The following is a 21,288-nucleotide window of genomic DNA, read 5'->3' as shown; positions in this document are numbered from 1 at the left end:
TCCACCTTTTCTAAATCTCGCCTGATTGAGCACTGATTGAGCAGATAAGCACATGTCATTCTCATTTCAGAAAGGTATTGGTTAGCTTGCTGCTAGCAGCTCAGTTATGTTATGATGTTAGAGGCTATGCAAGGAATGCTTTAGTCCAGCGATATGCAGTTTTTATTGCGCCTTGCCTTCACCAGGAAGATCTTTAGCTTGAATCTGTGGCCTAGGTATTCACCTTGGTATTTCTTTTGGCACAAAGTGAAGGAGTATTTGAGAGAAAATGCACAATGTGTTTCTTATGTTGTTATGAACAACTTGTTACTCTTTCTCATTAAGCTTCAGCCACTGCAGAAATATATAAATAAGGGCTGACTTCCTGTAAGACGTGTCCAAAGCTGGGACGGAATAAAAGGAGACACTTGTAAATGATAGTGCTATCGTTTGAGAAAGGGTAAGTTGAGACTGACTTTCATGCGTATTCACAGACCAAGCATCATAAAGATACCAGCATGATCTTCATTGCGGGCTTAGAGCCGGTATTAGCTTTTGAGAGGTAAGAGGATTTTGAGGGCTCGTTGGTCTAGGGGTATGATTCTCGCTTTGGGTGCGAGAGGTCCCGGGTTCAAATCCCGGACGAGCCCTTTTCTTGGTACTCTTTTCAAGTTGTTTTGAAGTTTGCGTTTCAAAACCAACATCAATTTTTTCTTTGCAGTAGTGGATAATTCTTTGCTAGAGTCTCATGCTTCAGCCCTGCCCAGTCTGAGCTAATACCAAACATCTGGTCTTGCATGGCATGTACGAGCGTTCAGCTAGGGATGTCGGGCAGGTTGCATGAAAGAAATCTAAAGCCAGAGGCCCATGGAATAGCCAGTTCGGAGCAGTTTCATTACAGAAAAATCAACTGTAGGTATCTGTTTCTGTAGTGTAGTGGTTATCAAGTTCGCCTCACACGCGAAAGGTCCCCGGTTCGAAACCGGGCAGAAACAGTTGTTATATTGTGTTGGCTACAATGTTGATAGGTGCCGTTTTGCCATGGAATTGTCCAAGCCCTGAAGATTATTTCATGCAATCTCGTTCCAAGAAAGGGAATTCTCTCAAAACACTAAAGTAATCGGCGTGTGGATGTATCTGTTGGTTCTCAGACCTTGCTTTCAAAAGAGCCCTGCAATCGGTTCACTGCTCACCTAGAACAAGCATTAACATGGAGAATTGTTGGCACCAACAGGAATCTTATTTTAGTGGAGTGTTTCTGGCTTTGAGTGCAGAGGCCCTCGGCTCAATTCCAAGATGATCCTTCTCAAGGTGATGATACAAATGCATTGTCACCTTTACGTTTAATGTCAGAATCATTTATTTCCAGTTGGTGGTGTAAGAATGTTTGCAACAGTATGGCGATTTTTCCTAGCCATGCATGAATGAAAGCATATCACTCGCCTTTAGGTGTTTTTCTAATACATTGATATTTGCATCTTCCTTCCTAGCCTGCATGTTTGACTATCTTACAGGCTGCATGTAATAAGTATCACATCAGGGCCCTTCTTCTACTCAATTCACAACTGTTCTATCACGACATAGATAAGAAAGCTGCATCTGCTTTTGTTGTGTAGTGGTAATCAGGTTTACCTGACGTGTGAAAGCCCCATGCTTTGAAAGTACACAGTAACAAAGAAACCGATGACTTTTATAATAAGGTGTCATGTGTGTCTCTTACTTTGCACAAAAAGTGCCAGAGATGACTTCATTTGCAGTCACTTGAAAAGTAGGGATTCTCCAATAAATGGTAAATGGTTGAAACAAATCTGAAGAAATGCATGACATACCTGTGTGTGTGTGTGTATGCATGTATGTATATATAGGGAGAGAGAGAGCGTCAATATAAACAGACTTTATTTCAATCAAGCTGTCTTTTCTATCCTTCAGTAGCAGAATGTTCTGATCATCAGCGCTCCAGAATGTAGTGTTTTCTTGGCAAGCATCACATATTGTGATGTGTTAGCTAAAAGTTCCATATCCTAGAGACTGATATATTCCTCTGTACTTGTACCTTGGGGATTCATCAAAACCTGGCATCATAAGCAGCTTTCTACTGCCACAGACTGGACAGCGAAACAATTTAAAATATCCCAGAAAAAGAAAATAAGCATGCTTAATCAGAGCTTTCTGGACAGGAAGGACATTTGAGCAAGTGAGGAATAAGCACTGCTTTTGTTAATTTGCATAGGCAGAATAGAGACTTCTGGGAAAAGGCCGAAATTACAGTCACAGAAAATGGCTGCATCTATAGAGAACGCTAAGAAGTGTTGGCAGCTTTTCCTCTGACCCTGACCACTTTTACAAGCAATCCTATGATAGTCAGCAGGACCCACCCTAAAAAGGAAGGGGCATCCACTTGGACCCTTTCCACCTTTTCTAAATCTCGCCTGATTGAGCACTGATTGAGCAGATAAGCACATGTCATTCTCATTTCAGAAAGGTATTGGTTAGCTTGCTGCTAGCAGCTCAGTTATGTTATGATGTTAGAGGCTATGCAAGGAATGCTTTAGTCCAGCGATATGCAGTTTTTATTGCGCCTTGCATTCAGCAGGAAGATCTTTAGCTTGAATCTGTGGCCTAGGTATTCACCTTGGTATTTCTTTTGGCACAAAGTGAAGGAGTATTTAAGAGAAAATGCACAATGTGTTTCTTATGTTGTTATGAACAACTTGTTACTCTTTCTCATTAAGCTTCAGCCACTGAAGAAATATATAAATAAGGGCTGACTTCCTGTAAGACGTGTCCAAAGCTGGGACGGAATAAAAGGAGACACTTGTAAATGATAGTGCTATCGTTTGAGAAAGGGTAAGTTGAGACTGACTTTCATGCGTATTCACAGACCAAGCATCATAAAGATACCAGCATGATCTTCATTGCGGGCTTAGAGCCGGTATTAGCTTTTGAGAGGTAAGAGGATTTTGAGGGCTCGTTGGTCTAGGGGTATGATTCTCGCTTTGGGTGCGAGAGGTCCCGGGTTCAAATCCCGGACGAACTCTTTTCTTGGTACTCTTTTCAAGTTGTTTTGAAGTTTGCGTTTCAAAACCAACATCAATTTTTTCTTTGCAGTAGTGGATAATTCTTTGCTAGAGTCTCATGCTTCAGCCCTGCCCAGTCTGAGCTAATACCAAACATCTGGTCTTGCATGGCATGTACGAGCGTTCAGCTAGGGATGTCGGGCAGGTTGCATGAAAGAAATCTAAAGCCAGAGGCCCATGGAATAGCCAGTTCGGAGCAGTTTCATTACAGAAAAATCAACTGTAGGTATCTGTTTCTGTAGTGTAGTGGTTATCACGTTCGCCTCACACGCGAAAGGTCCCTGGTTCGAAACCGGGCAGAAACAGTTGTTATATTGTGTTGGCTACAATGTTGATAGGTGCCGTTTTGCCATGGAATTGTCCAAGCCCTGAAGATTATTTCATGCAATCTCGTTCCAAGAAAGGGAATTCTCTCAAAACACTAAAGTAATCGGCGTGTGGATGTATCTGTTGGTTCTCAGACCTTGCTTTCAAAAGAGCCCTGCAATCGGTTCACTGCTCACCTAGAACAAGCATTAACATGGAGAATTGTTGGCACCAACAGGAATCTTATTTTAGTGGAGTGTTTCTGGCTTTGAGTGCAGAGGCCCTCGGCTCAATTCCAAGATGATCCTTCTCAAGGTGATGATACAAATGCATTGTCACCTTTACGTTTAATGTCAGAATCATTTATTTCCAGTTGGTGGTGTAAGAATGTTTGCAACAGTATGGCGATTTTTCCTAGCCATGCATGAATGAAAGCATATCACTCGCCTTTAGGTGTTTTTCTAATACATTGATATTTGCATCTTCCTTCTTAGCCTGCATGTTTGACTATCTTACAGGCTGCATGTAATAAGTATCACATCAGGGCCCTTCTTCTACTCAATTCACAACTGTTCTATCACGACATAGATAAGAAAGCTGCATCTGCTTTTGTTGTGTAGTGGTAATCAGGTTTACCTGACGTGTGAAAGCCCCATGCTTTGAAAGTACACAGTAACAAAGAAACCGATGACTTTTATAAAAAGGTGTCATGTGTGTCTCTTACTTTGCACAAAAAGTGCCAGAGATGGCTTCATTTGCAGTCACTTGAAAAGTAGGGATTCTCCAATAAATGGTAAATGGTTTAAACAAATCTGAAGAAATGCATGACATACCTGTGTGTGTGTGTGTACGCATGTATGTATATATAGGGAGAGAGAGAGCGTCAATATAAACAGACTTTATTTCAATCAAGCTGTCTTTTCTATCCTTCAGGAGCAGAATGTTCTGATCATCAGCGCTCCAGAATGTAGTGTTTTCTTGGCAAGCATCACATATTGTGATGTGTTAGCTAAAAGTTCCATATCCTAGAGACTGATATATTCCTCTGTACTTGTACCTTGGGGATTCATCAAAACCTGGCATCATAAGCAGCTTTCTACTGCCACAGACTGGACAGCGAAACAATTTAAAATATCCCAGAAAAAGAAAATAAGCATGCTTAATCAGAGCTTTCTGGACAGGAAGGACATTTGAGCAAGTGAGGAATAAGCACTGCTTTTGTTAATTTGCATAGGCAGAATAGAGACTTCTGGGAAAAGGCCGAAATTACAGTCACAGAAAATGGCTGCATCTATAGAGAACGCTAAGAAGTGTTGGCAGCTTTTCCTCTGACCCTGACCACTTTTACAAGCAATCCTATGATAGTCAGCAGGACCCACCCTAAAAAGGAAGGGGCATCCACTTGGACCCTTTCCACCTTTTCTAAATCTCGCCTGATTGAGCACTGATTGAGCAGATAAGCACATGTCATTCTCATTTCAGAAAGGTATTGGTTAGCTTGCTGCTAGCAGCTCAGTTATGTTATGATGTTAGAGGCTATGCAAGGAATGCTTTAGTCCAGCGATATGCAGTTTTTATTGCGCCTTGCATTCAGCAGGAAGATCTTTAGCTTGAATCTGTGGCCTAGGTATTCACCTTGGTATTTCTTTTGGCACAAAGTGAAGGAGTATTTGAGAGAAAATGCACAATGTGTTTCTTATGTTGTTATGAACAACTTGTTACTCTTTCTCATTAAGCTTCAGCCACTGCAGAAATATATAAATAAGGGCTGACTTCCTGTAAGACGTGTCCAAAGCTGGGACGGAATAAAAGGAGACACTTGTAAATGATAGTGCTATCGTTTGAGAAAGGGTAAGTTGAGACTGACTTTCATGCGTTTTCACAGACCAAGCATCATAAAGATACCAGCATGATCTTCATTGCGGGCTTAGAGCCGGTATTAGCTTTTGAGAGGTAAGAGGATTTTGAGGGCTCGTTGGTCTAGGGGTATGATTCTCGCTTTGGGTGCGTGAGGTCCCGGGTTCAAATCCCGGACGAGCCCTTTTCTTGGTACTCTTTTCAAGTTGTTTTGAAGTTTGCGTTTCAAAACCAACATCAATTTTTTCTTTGCAGTAGTGGATAATTCTTTGCTAGAGTCTCATGCTTCAGCCCTGCCCAGTCTGAGCTAATACCAAACATCTGGTCTTGCATGGCATGTACGAGCGTTCAGCTAGGGATGTCGGGCAGGTTGCATGAAAGAAATCTAAAGCCAGAGGCCCATGGAATAGCCAGTTCGGAGCAGTTTCATTACAGAAAAATCAACTGTAGGTATCTGTTTCTGTAGTGTAGTGGTTATCAAGTTCGCCTCACACGCGAAAGGTCCCCGGTTCGAAACCGGGCAGAAACAGTTGTTATATTGTGTTGGCTACAATGTTGATAGGTGCCGTTTTGCCATGGAATTGTCCAAGCCCTGAAGATTATTTCATGCAATCTCGTTCCAAGAAAGGGAATTCTCTCAAAACACTAAAGTAATCGGCGTGTGGATGTATCTGTTGGTTCTCAGACCTTGCTTTCAAAAGAGCCCTGCAATCGGTTCACTGCTCACCTAGAACAAGCATTAACATGGAGAATTGTTGGCACCAACAGGAATCTTATTTTAGTGGAGTGTTTCTGGCTTTGAGTGCAGAGGCCCTCGGCTCAATTCCAAGATGATCCTTCTCAAGGTGATGATACAAATGCATTGTCACCTTTACGTTTAATGTCAGAATCATTTATTTCCAGTTGGTGGTGTAAGAATGTTTGCAACAGTATGGCGATTTTTCCTAGCCATGCATGAATGAAAGCATATCACTCGCCTTTAGGTGTTTTTCTAATACATTGATATTTGCATCTTCCTTCCTAGCCTGCATGTTTGACTATCTTACAGGCTGCATGTAATAAGTATCACATCAGGGCCCTTCTTCTACTCAATTCACAACTGTTCTATCACGACATAGATAAGAAAGCTGCATCTGCTTTTGTTGTGTAGTGGTAATCAGGTTTACCTGACGTGTGAAAGCCCCATGCTTTGAAAGTACACAGTAACAAAGAAACCGATGACTTTTATAATAAGGTGTCATGTGTGTCTCTTACTTTGCACAAAAAGTGCCAGAGATGACTTCATTTGCAGTCACTTGAAAAGTAGGGATTCTCCAATAAATGGTAAATGGTTGAAACAAATCTGAAGAAATGCATGACATACCTGTGTGTGTGTGTGTATGCATGTATGTATATATAGGGAGAGAGAGAGCGTCAATATAAACAGACTTTATTTCAATCAAGCTGTCTTTTCTATCCTTCAGGAGTAGAATGTTCTGATCATCAGCGCTCCAGAATGTAGTGTTTTCTTGGCAAGCATCACATATTGTGATGTGTTAGCTAAAAGTTCCATATCCTAGAGACTGATATATTCCTCTGTACTTGTACCTTGGGGATTCATCAAAACCTGGCATCATAAGCAGCTTTCTACTGCCACAGACTGGACAGCGAAACAATTTAAAATATCCCAGAAAAAGAAAATAAGCATGCTTAATCAGAGCTTTCTGGACAGGAAGGACATTTGAGCAAGTGAGGAATAAGCACTGCTTTTGTTAATTTGCATAGGCAGAATAGAGACTTCTGGGAAAAGGCCGAAATTACAGTCACAGAAAATGGCTGCATCTATAGAGAACGCTAAGAAGTGTTGGCAGCTTTTCCTCTGACCCTGGCCACTTTTACAAGCAATCCTATGATAGTCAGCAGGACCCACCCTAAAAAGGAAGGGGCATCCACTTGGACCCTTTCCACCTTTTCTAAATCTCGCCTGATCGAGCCTGATTGAGCACTGATTGAGCAGATAAGCACATATCATTCTCATTTCAGAAAGGTATTGGTTAGCTTGCTGCTAGCAGCTCAGTTATGTTATGATGTTAGAGGCTATGCAAGGAATGCTTTAGTCCAGCGATATGCAGTTTTTATTGCGCCTTGCATTCAGCAGGAAGATCTTTAGCTTGAATCTGTGGCCTAGGTATTCACCTTGGTATTTCTTTTGGCACAAAGTGAAGGAGTATTTAAGAGAAAATGCACAATGTGTTTCTTATGTTGTTATGAACAACTTGTTACTCTTTCTCATTAAGCTTCAGCCACTGAAGAAATATATAAATAAGGGCTGACTTCCTGTAAGACGTGTCCAAAGCTGGGACGGAATAAAAGGAGACACTTGTAAATGATAGTGCTATCGTTTGAGAAAGGGTAAGTTGAGACTGACTTTCATGCGTATTCACAGACCAAGCATCATAAAGATACCAGCATGATCTTCATTGCGGGCTTAGAGCCGGTATTAGCTTTTGAGAGGTAAGAGGATTTTGAGGGCTCGTTGGTCTAGGGGTATGATTCTCGCTTTGGGTGCGAGAGGTCCCGGGTTCAAATCCCGGACGAGCCCTTTTCTTGGTACTCTTTTCAAGTTGTTTTGAAGTTTGCGTTTCAAAACCAACATCAATTTTTTCTTTGCAGTAGTGGATAATTCTTTGCTAGAGTCTCATGCTTCAGCCCTGCCCAGTCTGAGCTAATACCAAACATCTGGTCTTGCATGGCATGTACGAGCGTTCAGCTAGGGATGTCGGGCAGGTTGCATGAAAGAAATCTAAAGCCAGAGGCCCATGGAATAGCCAGTTCGGAGCAGTTTCATTACAGAAAAATCAACTGTAGGTATCTGTTTCTGTAGTGTAGTGGTTATCACGTTCGCCTCACACGCGAAAGGTCCCTGGTTCGAAACCGGGCAGAAACAGTTGTTATATTGTGTTGGCTACAATGTTGATAGGTGCCGTTTTGCCATGGAATTGTCCAAGCCCTGAAGATTATTTCATGCAATCTCGTTCCAAGAAAGGGAATTCTCTCAAAACACTAAAGTAATCGGCGTGTGGATGTATCTGTTGGTTCTCAGACCTTGCTTTCAAAAGAGCCCTGCAATCGGTTCACTGCTCACCTAGAACAAGCATTAACATGGAGAATTGTTGGCACCAACAGGAATCTTATTTTAGTGGAGTGTTTCTGGCTTTGAGTGCAGAGGCCCTCGGCTCAATTCCAAGATGATCCTTCTCAAGGTGATGATACAAATGCATTGTCACCTTTACGTTTAATGTCAGAATCATTTATTTCCAGTTGGTGGTGTAAGAATGTTTGCAACAGTATGGCGATTTTTCCTAGCCATGCATGAATGAAAGCATATCACTCGCCTTTAGGTGTTTTTCTAATACATTGATATTTGCATCTTCCTTCTTAGCCTGCATGTTTGACTATCTTACAGGCTGCATGTAATAAGTATCACATCAGGGCCCTTCTTCTACTCAATTCACAACTGTTCTATCACGACATAGATAAGAAAGCTGCATCTGCTTTTGTTGTGTAGTGGTAATCAGGTTTACCTGACGTGTGAAAGCCCCATGCTTTGAAAGTACACAGTAACAAAGAAACCGATGACTTTTATAAAAAGGTGTCATGTGTGTCTCTTACTTTGCACAAAAAGTGCCAGAGATGGCTTCATTTGCAGTCACTTGAAAAGTAGGGATTCTCCAATAAATGGTAAATGGTTTAAACAAATCTGAAGAAATGCATGACATACCTGTGTGTGTGTGTGTACGCATGTATGTATATATAGGGAGAGAGAGAGCGTCAATATAAACAGACTTTATTTCAATCAAGCTGTCTTTTCTATCCTTCAGGAGCAGAATGTTCTGATCATCAGCGCTCCAGAATGTAGTGTTTTCTTGGCAAGCATCACATATTGTGATGTGTTAGCTAAAAGTTCCATATCCTAGAGACTGATATATTCCTCTGTACTTGTACCTTGGGGATTCATCAAAACCTGGCATCATAAGCAGCTTTCTACTGCCACAGACTGGACAGCGAAACAATTTAAAATATCCCAGAAAAAGAAAATAAGCATGCTTAATCAGAGCTTTCTGGACAGGAAGGACATTTGAGCAAGTGAGGAATAAGCACTGCTTTTGTTAATTTGCATAGGCAGAATAGAGACTTCTGGGAAAAGGCCGAAATTACAGTCACAGAAAATGGCTGCATCTATAGAGAACGCTAAGAAGTGTTGGCAGCTTTTCCTCTGACCCTGACCACTTTTACAAGCAATCCTATGATAGTCAGCAGGACCCACCCTAAAAAGGAAGGGGCATCCACTTGGACCCTTTCCACCTTTTCTAAATCTCGCCTGATTGAGCACTGATTGAGCAGATAAGCACATGTCATTCTCATTTCAGAAAGGTATTGGTTAGCTTGCTGCTAGCAGCTCAGTTATGTTATGATGTTAGAGGCTATGCAAGGAATGCTTTAGTCCAGCGATATGCAGTTTTTATTGCGCCTTGCATTCAGCAGGAAGATCTTTAGCTTGAATCTGTGGCCTAGGTATTCACCTTGGTATTTCTTTTGGCACAAAGTGAAGGAGTATTTGAGAGAAAATGCACAATGTGTTTCTTATGTTGTTATGAACAACTTGTTACTCTTTCTCATTAAGCTTCAGCCACTGCAGAAATATATAAATAAGGGCTGACTTCCTGTAAGACGTGTCCAAAGCTGGGACGGAATAAAAGGAGACACTTGTAAATGATAGTGCTATCGTTTGAGAAAGGGTAAGTTGAGACTGACTTTCATGCGTTTTCACAGACCAAGCATCATAAAGATACCAGCATGATCTTCATTGCGGGCTTAGAGCCGGTATTAGCTTTTGAGAGGTAAGAGGATTTTGAGGGCTCGTTGGTCTAGGGGTATGATTCTCGCTTTGGGTGCGTGAGGTCCCGGGTTCAAATCCCGGACGAGCCCTTTTCTTGGTACTCTTTTCAAGTTGTTTTGAAGTTTGCGTTTCAAAACCAACATCAATTTTTTCTTTGCAGTAGTGGATAATTCTTTGCTAGAGTCTCATGCTTCAGCCCTGCCCAGTCTGAGCTAATACCAAACATCTGGTCTTGCATGGCATGTACGAGCGTTCAGCTAGGGATGTCGGGCAGGTTGCATGAAAGAAATCTAAAGCCAGAGGCCCATGGAATAGCCAGTTCGGAGCAGTTTCATTACAGAAAAATCAACTGTAGGTATCTGTTTCTGTAGTGTAGTGGTTATCAAGTTCGCCTCACACGCGAAAGGTCCCCGGTTCGAAACCGGGCAGAAACAGTTGTTATATTGTGTTGGCTACAATGTTGATAGGTGCCGTTTTGCCATGGAATTGTCCAAGCCCTGAAGATTATTTCATGCAATCTCGTTCCAAGAAAGGGAATTCTCTCAAAACACTAAAGTAATCGGCGTGTGGATGTATCTGTTGGTTCTCAGACCTTGCTTTCAAAAGAGCCCTGCAATCGGTTCACTGCTCACCTAGAACAAGCATTAACATGGAGAATTGTTGGCACCAACAGGAATCTTATTTTAGTGGAGTGTTTCTGGCTTTGAGTGCAGAGGCCCTCGGCTCAATTCCAAGATGATCCTTCTCAAGGTGATGATACAAATGCATTGTCACCTTTACGTTTAATGTCAGAATCATTTATTTCCAGTTGGTGGTGTAAGAATGTTTGCAACAGTATGGCGATTTTTCCTAGCCATGCATGAATGAAAGCATATCACTCGCCTTTAGGTGTTTTTCTAATACATTGATATTTGCATCTTCCTTCCTAGCCTGCATGTTTGACTATCTTACAGGCTGCATGTAATAAGTATCACATCAGGGCCCTTCTTCTACTCAATTCACAACTGTTCTATCACGACATAGATAAGAAAGCTGCATCTGCTTTTGTTGTGTAGTGGTAATCAGGTTTACCTGACGTGTGAAAGCCCCATACTTTGAAAGTACACAGTAACAAAGAAACCGATGACTTTTATAATAAGGTGTCATGTGTGTCTCTTACTTTGCACAAAAAGTGCCAGAGATGACTTCATTTGCAGTCACTTGAAAAGTAGGGATTCTCCAATAAATGGTAAATGGTTGAAACAAATCTGAAGAAATGCATGACATACCTGTGTGTGTGTGTGTATGCATGTATCTATATATAGGGAGAGAGAGAGCGTCAATATAAACAGACTTTATTTCAATCAAGCTGTCTTTTCTATCCTTCAGGAGTAGAATGTTCTGATCATCAGCGCTCCAGAATGTAGTGTTTTCTTGGCAAGCATCACATATTGTGATGTGTTAGCTAAAAGTTCCATATCCTAGAGACTGATATATTCCTCTGTACTTGTACCTTGGGGATTCATCAAAACCTGGCATCATAAGCAGCTTTCTACTGCCACAGACTGGACAGCGAAACAATTTAAAATATCCCAGAAAAAGAAAATAAGCATGCTTAATCAGAGCTTTCTGGACAGGAAGGACATTTGAGCAAGTGAGGAATAAGCACTGCTTTTGTTAATTTGCATAGGCAGAATAGAGACTTCTGGGAAAAGGCCGAAATTACAGTCACAGAAAATGGCTGCATCTATAGAGAACGCTAAGAAGTGTTGGCAGCTTTTCCTCTGACCCTGGCCACTTTTACAAGCAATCCTATGATAGTCAGCAGGACCCACCCTAAAAAGGAAGGGGCATCCACTTGGACCCTTTCCACCTTTTCTAAATCTCGCCTGATCGAGCCTGATTGAGCACTGATTGAGCAGATAAGCACATGTCATTCTCATTTCAGAAAGGTATTGGTTAGCTTGCTGCTAGCAGCTCAGTTATGTTATGATGTTAGAGGCTATGCAAGGAATGCTTTAGTCCAGCGATATGCAGTTTTTATTGCGCCTTGCATTCAGCAGGAAGATCTTTAGCTTGAATCTGTGGCCTAGGTATTCACCTTGGTATTTCTTTTGGCACAAAGTGAAGGAGTATTTAAGAGAAAATGCACAATGTGTTTCTTATGTTGTTATGAACAACTTGTTACTCTTTCTCATTAAGCTTCAGCCACTGAAGAAATATATAAATAAGGGCTGACTTCCTGTAAGACGTGTCCAAAGCTGGGACGGAATAAAAGGAGACACTTGTAAATGATAGTGCTATCGTTTGAGAAAGGGTAAGTTGAGACTGACTTTCATGCGTATTCACAGACCAAGCATCATAAAGATACCAGCATGATCTTCATTGCGGGCTTAGAGCCGGTATTAGCTTTTGAGAGGTAAGAGGATTTTGAGGGCTCGTTGGTCTAGGGGTATGATTCTCGCTTTGGGTGCGAGAGGTCCCGGGTTCAAATCCCGGACGAGCCCTTTTCTTGGTACTCTTTTCAAGTTGTTTTGAAGTTTGCGTTTCAAAACCAACATCAATTTTTTCTTTGCAGTAGTGGATAATTCTTTGCTAGAGTCTCATGCTTCAGCCCTGCCCAGTCTGAGCTAATACCAAACATCTGGTCTTGCATGGCATGTACGAGCGTTCAGCTAGGGATGTCGGGCAGGTTGCATGAAAGAAATCTAAAGCCAGAGGCCCATGGAATAGCCAGTTCGGAGCAGTTTCATTACAGAAAAATCAACTGTAGGTATCTGTTTCTGTAGTGTAGTGGTTATCACGTTCGCCTCACACGCGAAAGGTCCCCGGTTCGAAACCGGGCAGAAACAGTTGTTATATTGTGTTGGCTACAATGTTGATAGGTGCCGTTTTGCCATGGAATTGTCCAAGCCCTGAAGATTATTTCATGCAATCTCGTTCCAAGAAAGGGAATTCTCTCAAAACACTAAAGTAATCGGCGTGTGGATGTATCTGTTGGTTCTCAGACCTTGCTTTCAAAAGAGCCCTGCAATCGGTTCACTGCTCACCTAGAACAAGCATTAACATGGAGAATTGTTGGCACCAACAGGAATCTTATTTTAGTGGAGTGTTTCTGGCTTTGAGTGCAGAGGCCCTCGGCTCAATTCCAAGATGATCCTTCTCAAGGTGATGATACAAATGCATTGTCACCTTTACGTTTAATGTCAGAATCATTTATTTCCAGTTGGTGGTGTAAGAATGTTTGCAACAGTATGGCGATTTTTCCTAGCCATGCATGAATGAAAGCATATCACTCGCCTTTAGGTGTTTTTCTAATACATTGATATTTGCATCTTCCTTCCTAGCCTGCATGTTTGACTATCTTACAGGCTGCATGTAATAAGTATCACATCAGGGCCCTTCTTCTACTCAATTCACAACTGTTCTATCACGACATAGATAAGAAAGCTGCATCTGCTTTTGTTGTGTAGTGGTAATCAGGTTTACCTGACGTGTGAAAGCCCCATGCTTTGAAAGTACACAGTAACAAAGAAACCGATGACTTTTATAAAAAGGTGTCATGTGCGTCTCTTACTTTGCACAAAAAGTGCCAGAGATGACTTCATTTGCAGTCACTTGAAAAGTAGGGATTCTCCAATAAATGGTAAATGGTTGAAACAAATCTGAAGAAATGCATGACATACCTGTGTGTGTGTGTGTACGCATGTATGTATATATAGGGAGAGAGAGAGCGTCAATATAAACAGACTTTATTTCAATCAAGCTGTCTTTTCTATCCTTCAGGAGCAGAATGTTCTGATCATCAGCGCTCCAGAATGTAGTGTTTTCTTGGCAAGCATCACATATTGTGATGTGTTAGCTAAAAGTTCCATATCCTAGAGACTGATATATTCCTCTGTACTTGTACCTTGGGGATTCATCAAAACCTGGCATCATAAGCAGCTTTCTACTGCCACAGACTGGACAGCGAAACAATTTAAAATATCCCAGAAAAAGAAAATAAGCATGCTTAATCAGAGCTTTCTGGACAGGAAGGACCTTTGAGCAAGTGAGGAATAAGCACTGCTTTTGTTAATTTGCATAGGCAGAATAGAGACTTCTGGGAAAAGGCCGAAATTACAGTCACAGAAAATGGCTGCATCTATAGAGAACGCTAAGAAGTGTTGGCAGCTTTTCCTCTGACCCTGACCACTTTTACAAGCAATCCTATGATAGTCAGCAGGACCCACCCTAAAAAGGAAGGGGCATCCACTTGGACCCTTTCCACCTTTTCTAAATCTCGCCTGATTGAGCACTGATTGAGCAGATAAGCACATGTCATTCTCATTTCAGAAAGGTATTGGTTAGCTTGCTGCTAGCAGCTCAGTTATGTTATGATGTTAGAGGCTATGCAAGGAATGCTTTAGTCCAGCGATATGCAGTTTTTATTGCGCCTTGCCTTCACCAGGAAGATCTTTAGCTTGAATCTGTGGCCTAGGTATTCACCTTGGTATTTCTTTTGGCACAAAGTGAAGGAGTATTTGAGAGAAAATGCACAATGTGTTTCTTATGTTGTTATGAACAACTTGTTACTCTTTCTCATTAAGCTTCAGCCACTGCAGAAATATATAAATAAGGGCTGACTTCCTGTAAGACGTGTCCAAAGCTGGGACGGAATAAAAGGAGACACTTGTAAATGATAGTGCTATCGTTTGAGAAAGGGTAAGTTGAGACTGACTTTCATGCGTATTCACAGACCAAGCATCATAAAGATACCAGCATGATCTTCATTGCGGGCTTAGAGCCGGTATTAGCTTTTGAGAGGTAAGAGGATTTTGAGGGCTCGTTGGTCTAGGGGTATGATTCTCGCTTTGGGTGCGAGAGGTCCCGGGTTCAAATCCCGGACGAGCCCTTTTCTTGGTACTCTTTTCAAGTTGTTTTGAAGTTTGCGTTTCAAAACCAACATCAATTTTTTCTTTGCAGTAGTGGATAATTCTTTGCTAGAGTCTCATGCTTCAGCCCTGCCCAGTCTGAGCTAATACCAAACATCTGGTCTTGCATGGCATGTACGAGCGTTCAGCTAGGGATGTCGGGCAGGTTGCATGAAAGAAATCTAAAGCCAGAGGCCCATGGAATAGCCAGTTCGGAGCAGTTTCATTACAGAAAAATCAACTGTAGGTATCTGTTTCTGTAGTGTAGTGGTTATCAAGTTCGCCTCACACGCGAAAGGTCCCCGGTTCGAAACCGGGCAGAAACAGTTGTTATATTGTGTTGGCTACAATGTTGATAGGTGCCGTTTTGCCATGGAATTGTCCAAGCCCTGAAGATTATTTCATGCAATCTCGTTCCAAGAAAGGGAATTCTCTCAAAACACTAAAGTAATCGGCGTGTGGATGTATCTGTTGGTTCTCAGACCTTGCTTTCAAAAGAGCCCTGCAATCGGTTCACTGCTCACCTAGAACAAGCATTAACATGGAGAATTGTTGGCACCAACAGGAATCTTATTTTAGTGGAGTGTTTCTGGCTTTGAGTGCAGAGGCCCTCGGCTCAATTCCAAGATGATCCTTCTCAAGGTGATGATACAAATGCATTGTCACCTTTACGTTTAATGTCAGAATCATTTATTTCCAGTTGGTGGTGTAAGAATGTTTGCAACAGTATGGCGATTTTTCCTAGCCATGCATGAATGAAAGCATATCACTCGCCTTTAGGTGTTTTTCTAATACATTGATATTTGCATCTTCCTTCCTAGCCTGCATGTTTGACTATCTTACAGGCTGCATGTAATAAGTATCACATCAGGGCCCTTCTTCTACTCAATTCACAACTGTTCTATCACGACATAGATAAGAAAGCTGCATCTGCTTTTGTTGTGTAGTGGTAATCAGGTTTACCTGACGTGTGAAAGCCCCATGCTTTGAAAGTACACAGTAACAAAGAAACCGATGACTTTTATAATAAGGTGTCATGTGTGTCTCTTACTTTGCACAAAAAGTGCCAGAGATGACTTCATTTGCAGTCACTTGAAAAGTAGGGATTCTCCAATAAATGGTAAATGGTTGAAACAAATCTGAAGAAATGCATGACATACCTGTGTGTGTGTGTGTATGCATGTATGTATATATAGGGAGAGAGAGAGCGTCAATATAAACAGACTTTATTTCAATCAAGCTGTCTTTTCTATCCTTCAGTAGCAGAATGTTCTGATCATCAGCGCTCCAGAATGTAGTGTTTTCTTGGCAAGCATCACATATTGTGATGTGTTAGCTAAAAGTTCCATATCCTAGAGACTGATATATTCCTCTGTACTTGTACCTTGGGGATTCATCAAAACCTGGCATCATAAGCAGCTTTCTACTGCCACAGACTGGACAGCGAAACAATTTAAAATATCCCAGAAAAAGAAAATAAGCATGCTTAATCAGAGCTTTCTGGACAGGAAGGACATTTGAGCAAGTGAGGAATAAGCACTGCTTTTGTTAATTTGCATAGGCAGAATAGAGACTTCTGGGAAAAGGCCGAAATTACAGTCACAGAAAATGGCTGCATCTATAGAGAACGCTAAGAAGTGTTGGCAGCTTTTCCTCTGACCCTGACCACTTTTACAAGCAATCCTATGATAGTCAGCAGGACCCACCCTAAAAAGGAAGGGGCATCCACTTGGACCCTTTCCACCTTTTCTAAATCTCGCCTGATTGAGCACTGATTGAGCAGATAAGCACATGTCATTCTCATTTCAGAAAGGTATTGGTTAGCTTGCTGCTAGCAGCTCAGTTATGTTATGATGTTAGAGGCTATGCAAGGAATGCTTTAGTCCAGCGATATGCAGTTTTTATTGCGCCTTGCATTCAGCAGGAAGATCTTTAGCTTGAATCTGTGGCCTAGGTATTCACCTTGGTATTTCTTTTGGCACAAAGTGAAGGAGTATTTAAGAGAAAATGCACAATGTGTTTCTTATGTTGTTATGAACAACTTGTTACTCTTTCTCATTAAGCTTCAGCCACTGAAGAAATATATAAATAAGGGCTGACTTCCTGTAAGACGTGTCCAAAGCTGGGACGGAATAAAAGGAGACACTTGTAAATGATAGTGCTATCGTTTGAGAAAGGGTAAGTTGAGACTGACTTTCATGCGTATTCACAGACCAAGCATCATAAAGATACCAGCATGATCTTCATTGCGGGCTTAGAGCCGGTATTAGCTTTTGAGAGGTAAGAGGATTTTGAGGGCTCGTTGGTCTAGGGGTATGATTCTCGCTTTGGGTGCGAGAGGTCCCGGGTTCAAATCCCGGACGAGCCCTTTTCTTGGTACTCTTTTCAAGTTGTTTTGAAGTTTGCGTTTCAAAACCAACATCAATTTTTTCTTTGCAGTAGTGGATAATTCTTTGCTAGAGTCTCATGCTTCAGCCCTGCCCAGTCTGAGCTAATACCAAACATCTGGTCTTGCATGGCATGTACGAGCGTTCAGCTAGGGATGTCGGGCAGGTTGCATGAAAGAAATCTAAAGCCAGAGGCCCATGGAATAGCCAGTTCGGAGCAGTTTCATTACAGAAAAATCAACTGTAGGTATCTGTTTCTGTAGTGTAGTGGTTATCAAGTTCGCCTCACACGCGAAAGGTCCCCGGTTCGAAACCGGGCAGAAACAGTTGTTATATTGTGTTGGCTACAATGTTGATAGGTGCCGTTTTGCCATGGAATTGTCCAAGCCCTGAAGATTATTTCATGCAATCTCGTTCCAAGAAAGGGAATTCTCTCAAAACACTAAAGTAATCGGCGTGTGGATGTATCTGTTGGTTCTCAGACCTTGCTTTCAAAAGAGCCCTGCAATCGGTTCACTGCTCACCTAGAACAAGCATTAACATGGAGAATTGTTGGCACCAACAGGAATCTTATTTTAGTGGAGTGTTTCTGGCTTTGAGTGCAGAGGCCCTCGGCTCAATTCCAAGATGATCCTTCTCAAGGTGATGATACAAATGCATTGTCACCTTTACGTTTAATGTCAGAATCATTTATTTCCAGTTGGTGGTGTAAGAATGTTTGCAACAGTATGGCGATTTTTCCTAGCCATGCATGAATGAAAGCATATCACTCGCCTTTAGGTGTTTTTCTAATACATTGATATTTGCATCTTCCTTCCTAGCCTGCATGTTTGACTATCTTACAGGCTGCATGTAATAAGTATCACATCAGGGCCCTTCTTCTACTCAATTCACAACTGTTCTATCACGACATAGATAAGAAAGCTGCATCTGCTTTTGTTGTGTAGTGGTAATCAGGTTTACCTGACGTGTGAAAGCCCCATGCTTTGAAAGTACACAGTAACAAAGAAACCGATGACTTTTATAATAAGGTGTCATGTGTGTCTCTTACTTTGCACAAAAAGTGCCAGAGATGACTTCATTTGCAGTCACTTGAAAAGTAGGGATTCTCCAATAAATGGTAAATGGTTGAAACAAATCTGAAGAAATGCATGACATACCTGTGTGTGTGTGTGTATGCATGTATGTATATATAGGGAGAGAGAGAGCGTCAATATAAACAGACTTTATTTCAATCAAGCTGTCTTTTCTATCCTTCAGTAGCAGAATGTTCTGATCATCAGCGCTCCAGAATGTAGTGTTTTCTTGGCAAGCATCACATATTGTGATGTGTTAGCTAAAAGTTCCATATCCTAGAGACTGATATATTCCTCTGTACTTGTACCTTGGGGATTCATCAAAACCTGGCATCATAAGCAGCTTTCTACTGCCACAGACTGGACAGCGAAACAATTTAAAATATCCCAGAAAAAGAAAATAAGCATGCTTAATCAGAGCTTTCTGGACAGGAAGGACATTTGAGCAAGTGAGGAATAAGCACTGCTTTTGTTAATTTGCATAGGCAGAATAGAGACTTCTGGGAAAAGGCCGAAATTACAGTCACAGAAAATGGCTGCATCTATAGAGAACGCTAAGAAGTGTTGGCAGCTTTTCCTCTGACCCTGACCACTTTTACAAGCAATCCTATGATAGTCAGCAGGACCCACCCTAAAAAGGAAGGGGCATCCACTTGGACCCTTTCCACCTTTTCTAAATCTCGCCTGATTGAGCACTGATTGAGCAGATAAGCACATGTCATTCTCATTTCAGAAAGGTATTGGTTAGCTTGCTGCTAGCAGCTCAGTTATGTTATGATGTTAGAGGCTATGCAAGGAATGCTTTAGTCCAGCGATATGCAGTTTTTATTGCGCCTTGCATTCAGCAGGAAGATCTTTAGCTTGAATCTGTGGCCTAGGTATTCACCTTGGTATTTCTTTTGGCACAAAGTGAAGGAGTATTTAAGAGAAAATGCACAATGTGTTTCTTATGTTGTTATGAACAACTTGTTACTCTTTCTCATTAAGCTTCAGCCACTGAAGAAATATATAAATAAGGGCTGACTTCCTGTAAGACGTGTCCAAAGCTGGGACGGAATAAAAGGAGACACTTGTAAATGATAGTGCTATCGTTTGAGAAAGGGTAAGTTGAGACTGACTTTCATGCGTATTCACAGACCAAGCATCATAAAGATACCAGCATGATCTTCATTGCGGGCTTAGAGCCGGTATTAGCTTTTGAGAGGTAAGAGGATTTTGAGGGCTCGTTGGTCTAGGGGTATGATTCTCGCTTTGGGTGCGAGAGGTCCCGGGTTCAAATCCCGGACGAGCCCTTTTCTTGGTACTCTTTTCAAGTTGTTTTGAAGTTTGCGTTTCAAAACCAACATCAATTTTTTCTTTGCAGTAGTGGATAATTCTTTGCTAGAGTCTCATGCTTCAGCCCTGCCCAGTCTGAGCTAATACCAAACATCTGGTCTTGCATGGCATGTACGAGCGTTCAGCTAGGGATGTCGGGCAGGTTGCATGAAAGAAATCTAAAGCCAGAGGCCCATGGAATAGCCAGTTCGGAGCAGTTTCATTACAGAAAAATCAACTGTAGGTATCTGTTTCTGTAGTGTAGTGGTTATCAAGTTCGCCTCACACGCGAAAGGTCCCCGGTTCGAAACCGGGCAGAAACAGTTGTTATATTGTGTTGGCTACAATGTTGATAGGTGCCGTTTTGCCATGGAATTGTCCAAGCCCTGAAGATTATTTCATGCAATCTCGTTCCAAGAAAGGGAATTCTCTCAAAACACTAAAGTAATCGGCGTGTGGATGTATCTGTTGGTTCTCAGACCTTGCTTTCAAAAGAGCCCTGCAATCGGTTCACTGCTCACCTAGAACAAGCATTAACATGGAGAATTGTTGGCACCAACAGGAATCTTATTTTAGTGGAGTGTTTCTGGCTTTGAGTGCAGAGGCCCTCGGCTCAATTCCAAGATGATCCTTCTCAAGGTGATGATACAAATGCATTGTCACCTTTACGTTTAATGTCAGAATCATTTATTTCCAGTTGGTGGTGTAAGAATGTTTGCAACAGTATGGCGATTTTTCCTAGCCATGCATGAATGAAAGCATATCACTCGCCTTTAGGTGTTTTTCTAATACATTGATATTTGCATCTTCCTTCCTAGCCTGCATGTTTGACTATCTTACAGGCTGCATGTAATAAGTATCACATCAGGGCCCTTCTTCTACTCAATTCACAACTGTTCTATCACGACATAGATAAGAAAGCTGCATCTGCTTTTGTTGTGTAGTGGTAATCAGGTTTACCTGACGTGTGAAAGCCCCATGCTTTGAAAGTACACAGTAACAAAGAAACCGATGACTTTTATAAAAAGGTGTCATGTGCGTCTCTTACTTTGCACAAAAAGTGCCAGAGATGACTTCATTTGCAGTCACTTGAAAAGTAGGGATTCTCCAATAAATGGTAAATGGTTGAAACAAATCTGAAGAAATGCATGACATACCTGTGTGTGTGTGTGTACGCATGTATGTATATATAGGGAGAGAGAGAGCGTCAATATAAACAGACTTTATTTCAATCAAGCTGTCTTTTCTATCCTTCAGGAGCAGAATGTTCTGATCATCAGCGCTCCAGAATGTAGTGTTTTCTTGGCAAGCATCACATATTGTGATGTGTTAGCTAAAAGTTCCATATCCTAGAGACTGATATATTCCTCTGTACTTGTACCTTGGGGATTCATCAAAACCTGGCATCATAAGCAGCTTTCTACTGCCACAGACTGGACAGCGAAACAATTTAAAATATCCCAGAAAAAGAAAATAAGCATGCTTAATCAGAGCTTTCTGGACAGGAAGGACCTTTGAGCA

At 41.6% G+C, this 21,288-nt stretch overlaps 9 non-coding genes across 9 annotated transcripts; all 9 read left to right on the top strand.

Moving 5' to 3' along the window:
* The first annotated feature begins 557 nt into the window (after positions 1–557).
* Positions 558–629, top strand: TRNAP-UGG (transfer RNA proline (anticodon UGG)). The gene has a single exon. It is a non-coding gene; the product is annotated as a tRNA-Pro (tRNA).
* Positions 630–3,288: 2,659 nt separating this feature from the next.
* On the top strand, positions 3,289–3,361 carry TRNAV-CAC (transfer RNA valine (anticodon CAC)). Its single transcript has one exon. It is a non-coding gene; the product is annotated as a tRNA-Val (tRNA).
* Positions 3,362–7,728: 4,367 nt separating this feature from the next.
* TRNAP-UGG (transfer RNA proline (anticodon UGG)) lies at positions 7,729–7,800 on the top strand. Its single transcript has one exon. It is a non-coding gene; the product is annotated as a tRNA-Pro (tRNA).
* Positions 7,801–8,072: 272 nt separating this feature from the next.
* Positions 8,073–8,145, top strand: TRNAV-CAC (transfer RNA valine (anticodon CAC)). Its single transcript has one exon. It is a non-coding gene; the product is annotated as a tRNA-Val (tRNA).
* A 4,367-nt stretch (positions 8,146–12,512) lies between these two features.
* On the top strand, positions 12,513–12,584 carry TRNAP-UGG (transfer RNA proline (anticodon UGG)). Its single transcript has one exon. It is a non-coding gene; the product is annotated as a tRNA-Pro (tRNA).
* Positions 12,585–12,856: 272 nt separating this feature from the next.
* TRNAV-CAC (transfer RNA valine (anticodon CAC)) lies at positions 12,857–12,929 on the top strand. Its single transcript has one exon. It is a non-coding gene; the product is annotated as a tRNA-Val (tRNA).
* A 1,970-nt stretch (positions 12,930–14,899) lies between these two features.
* On the top strand, positions 14,900–14,971 carry TRNAP-UGG (transfer RNA proline (anticodon UGG)). The gene has a single exon. It is a non-coding gene; the product is annotated as a tRNA-Pro (tRNA).
* Positions 14,972–17,286: 2,315 nt separating this feature from the next.
* Positions 17,287–17,358, top strand: TRNAP-UGG (transfer RNA proline (anticodon UGG)). The gene has a single exon. It is a non-coding gene; the product is annotated as a tRNA-Pro (tRNA).
* Positions 17,359–19,673: 2,315 nt separating this feature from the next.
* Positions 19,674–19,745, top strand: TRNAP-UGG (transfer RNA proline (anticodon UGG)). Its single transcript has one exon. It is a non-coding gene; the product is annotated as a tRNA-Pro (tRNA).
* Positions 19,746–21,288: the final 1,543 nt, after the last annotated feature.

The sequence above is a fragment of the Triturus cristatus genome, chromosome 8, assembly GCF_964204655.1.
Source record: "Triturus cristatus chromosome 8, aTriCri1.1, whole genome shotgun sequence".
NCBI classification, from domain to species: domain Eukaryota; kingdom Metazoa; phylum Chordata; class Amphibia; order Caudata; family Salamandridae; genus Triturus; species Triturus cristatus.
This window is presented reverse-complemented; position numbering and strand designations above follow the sequence as displayed.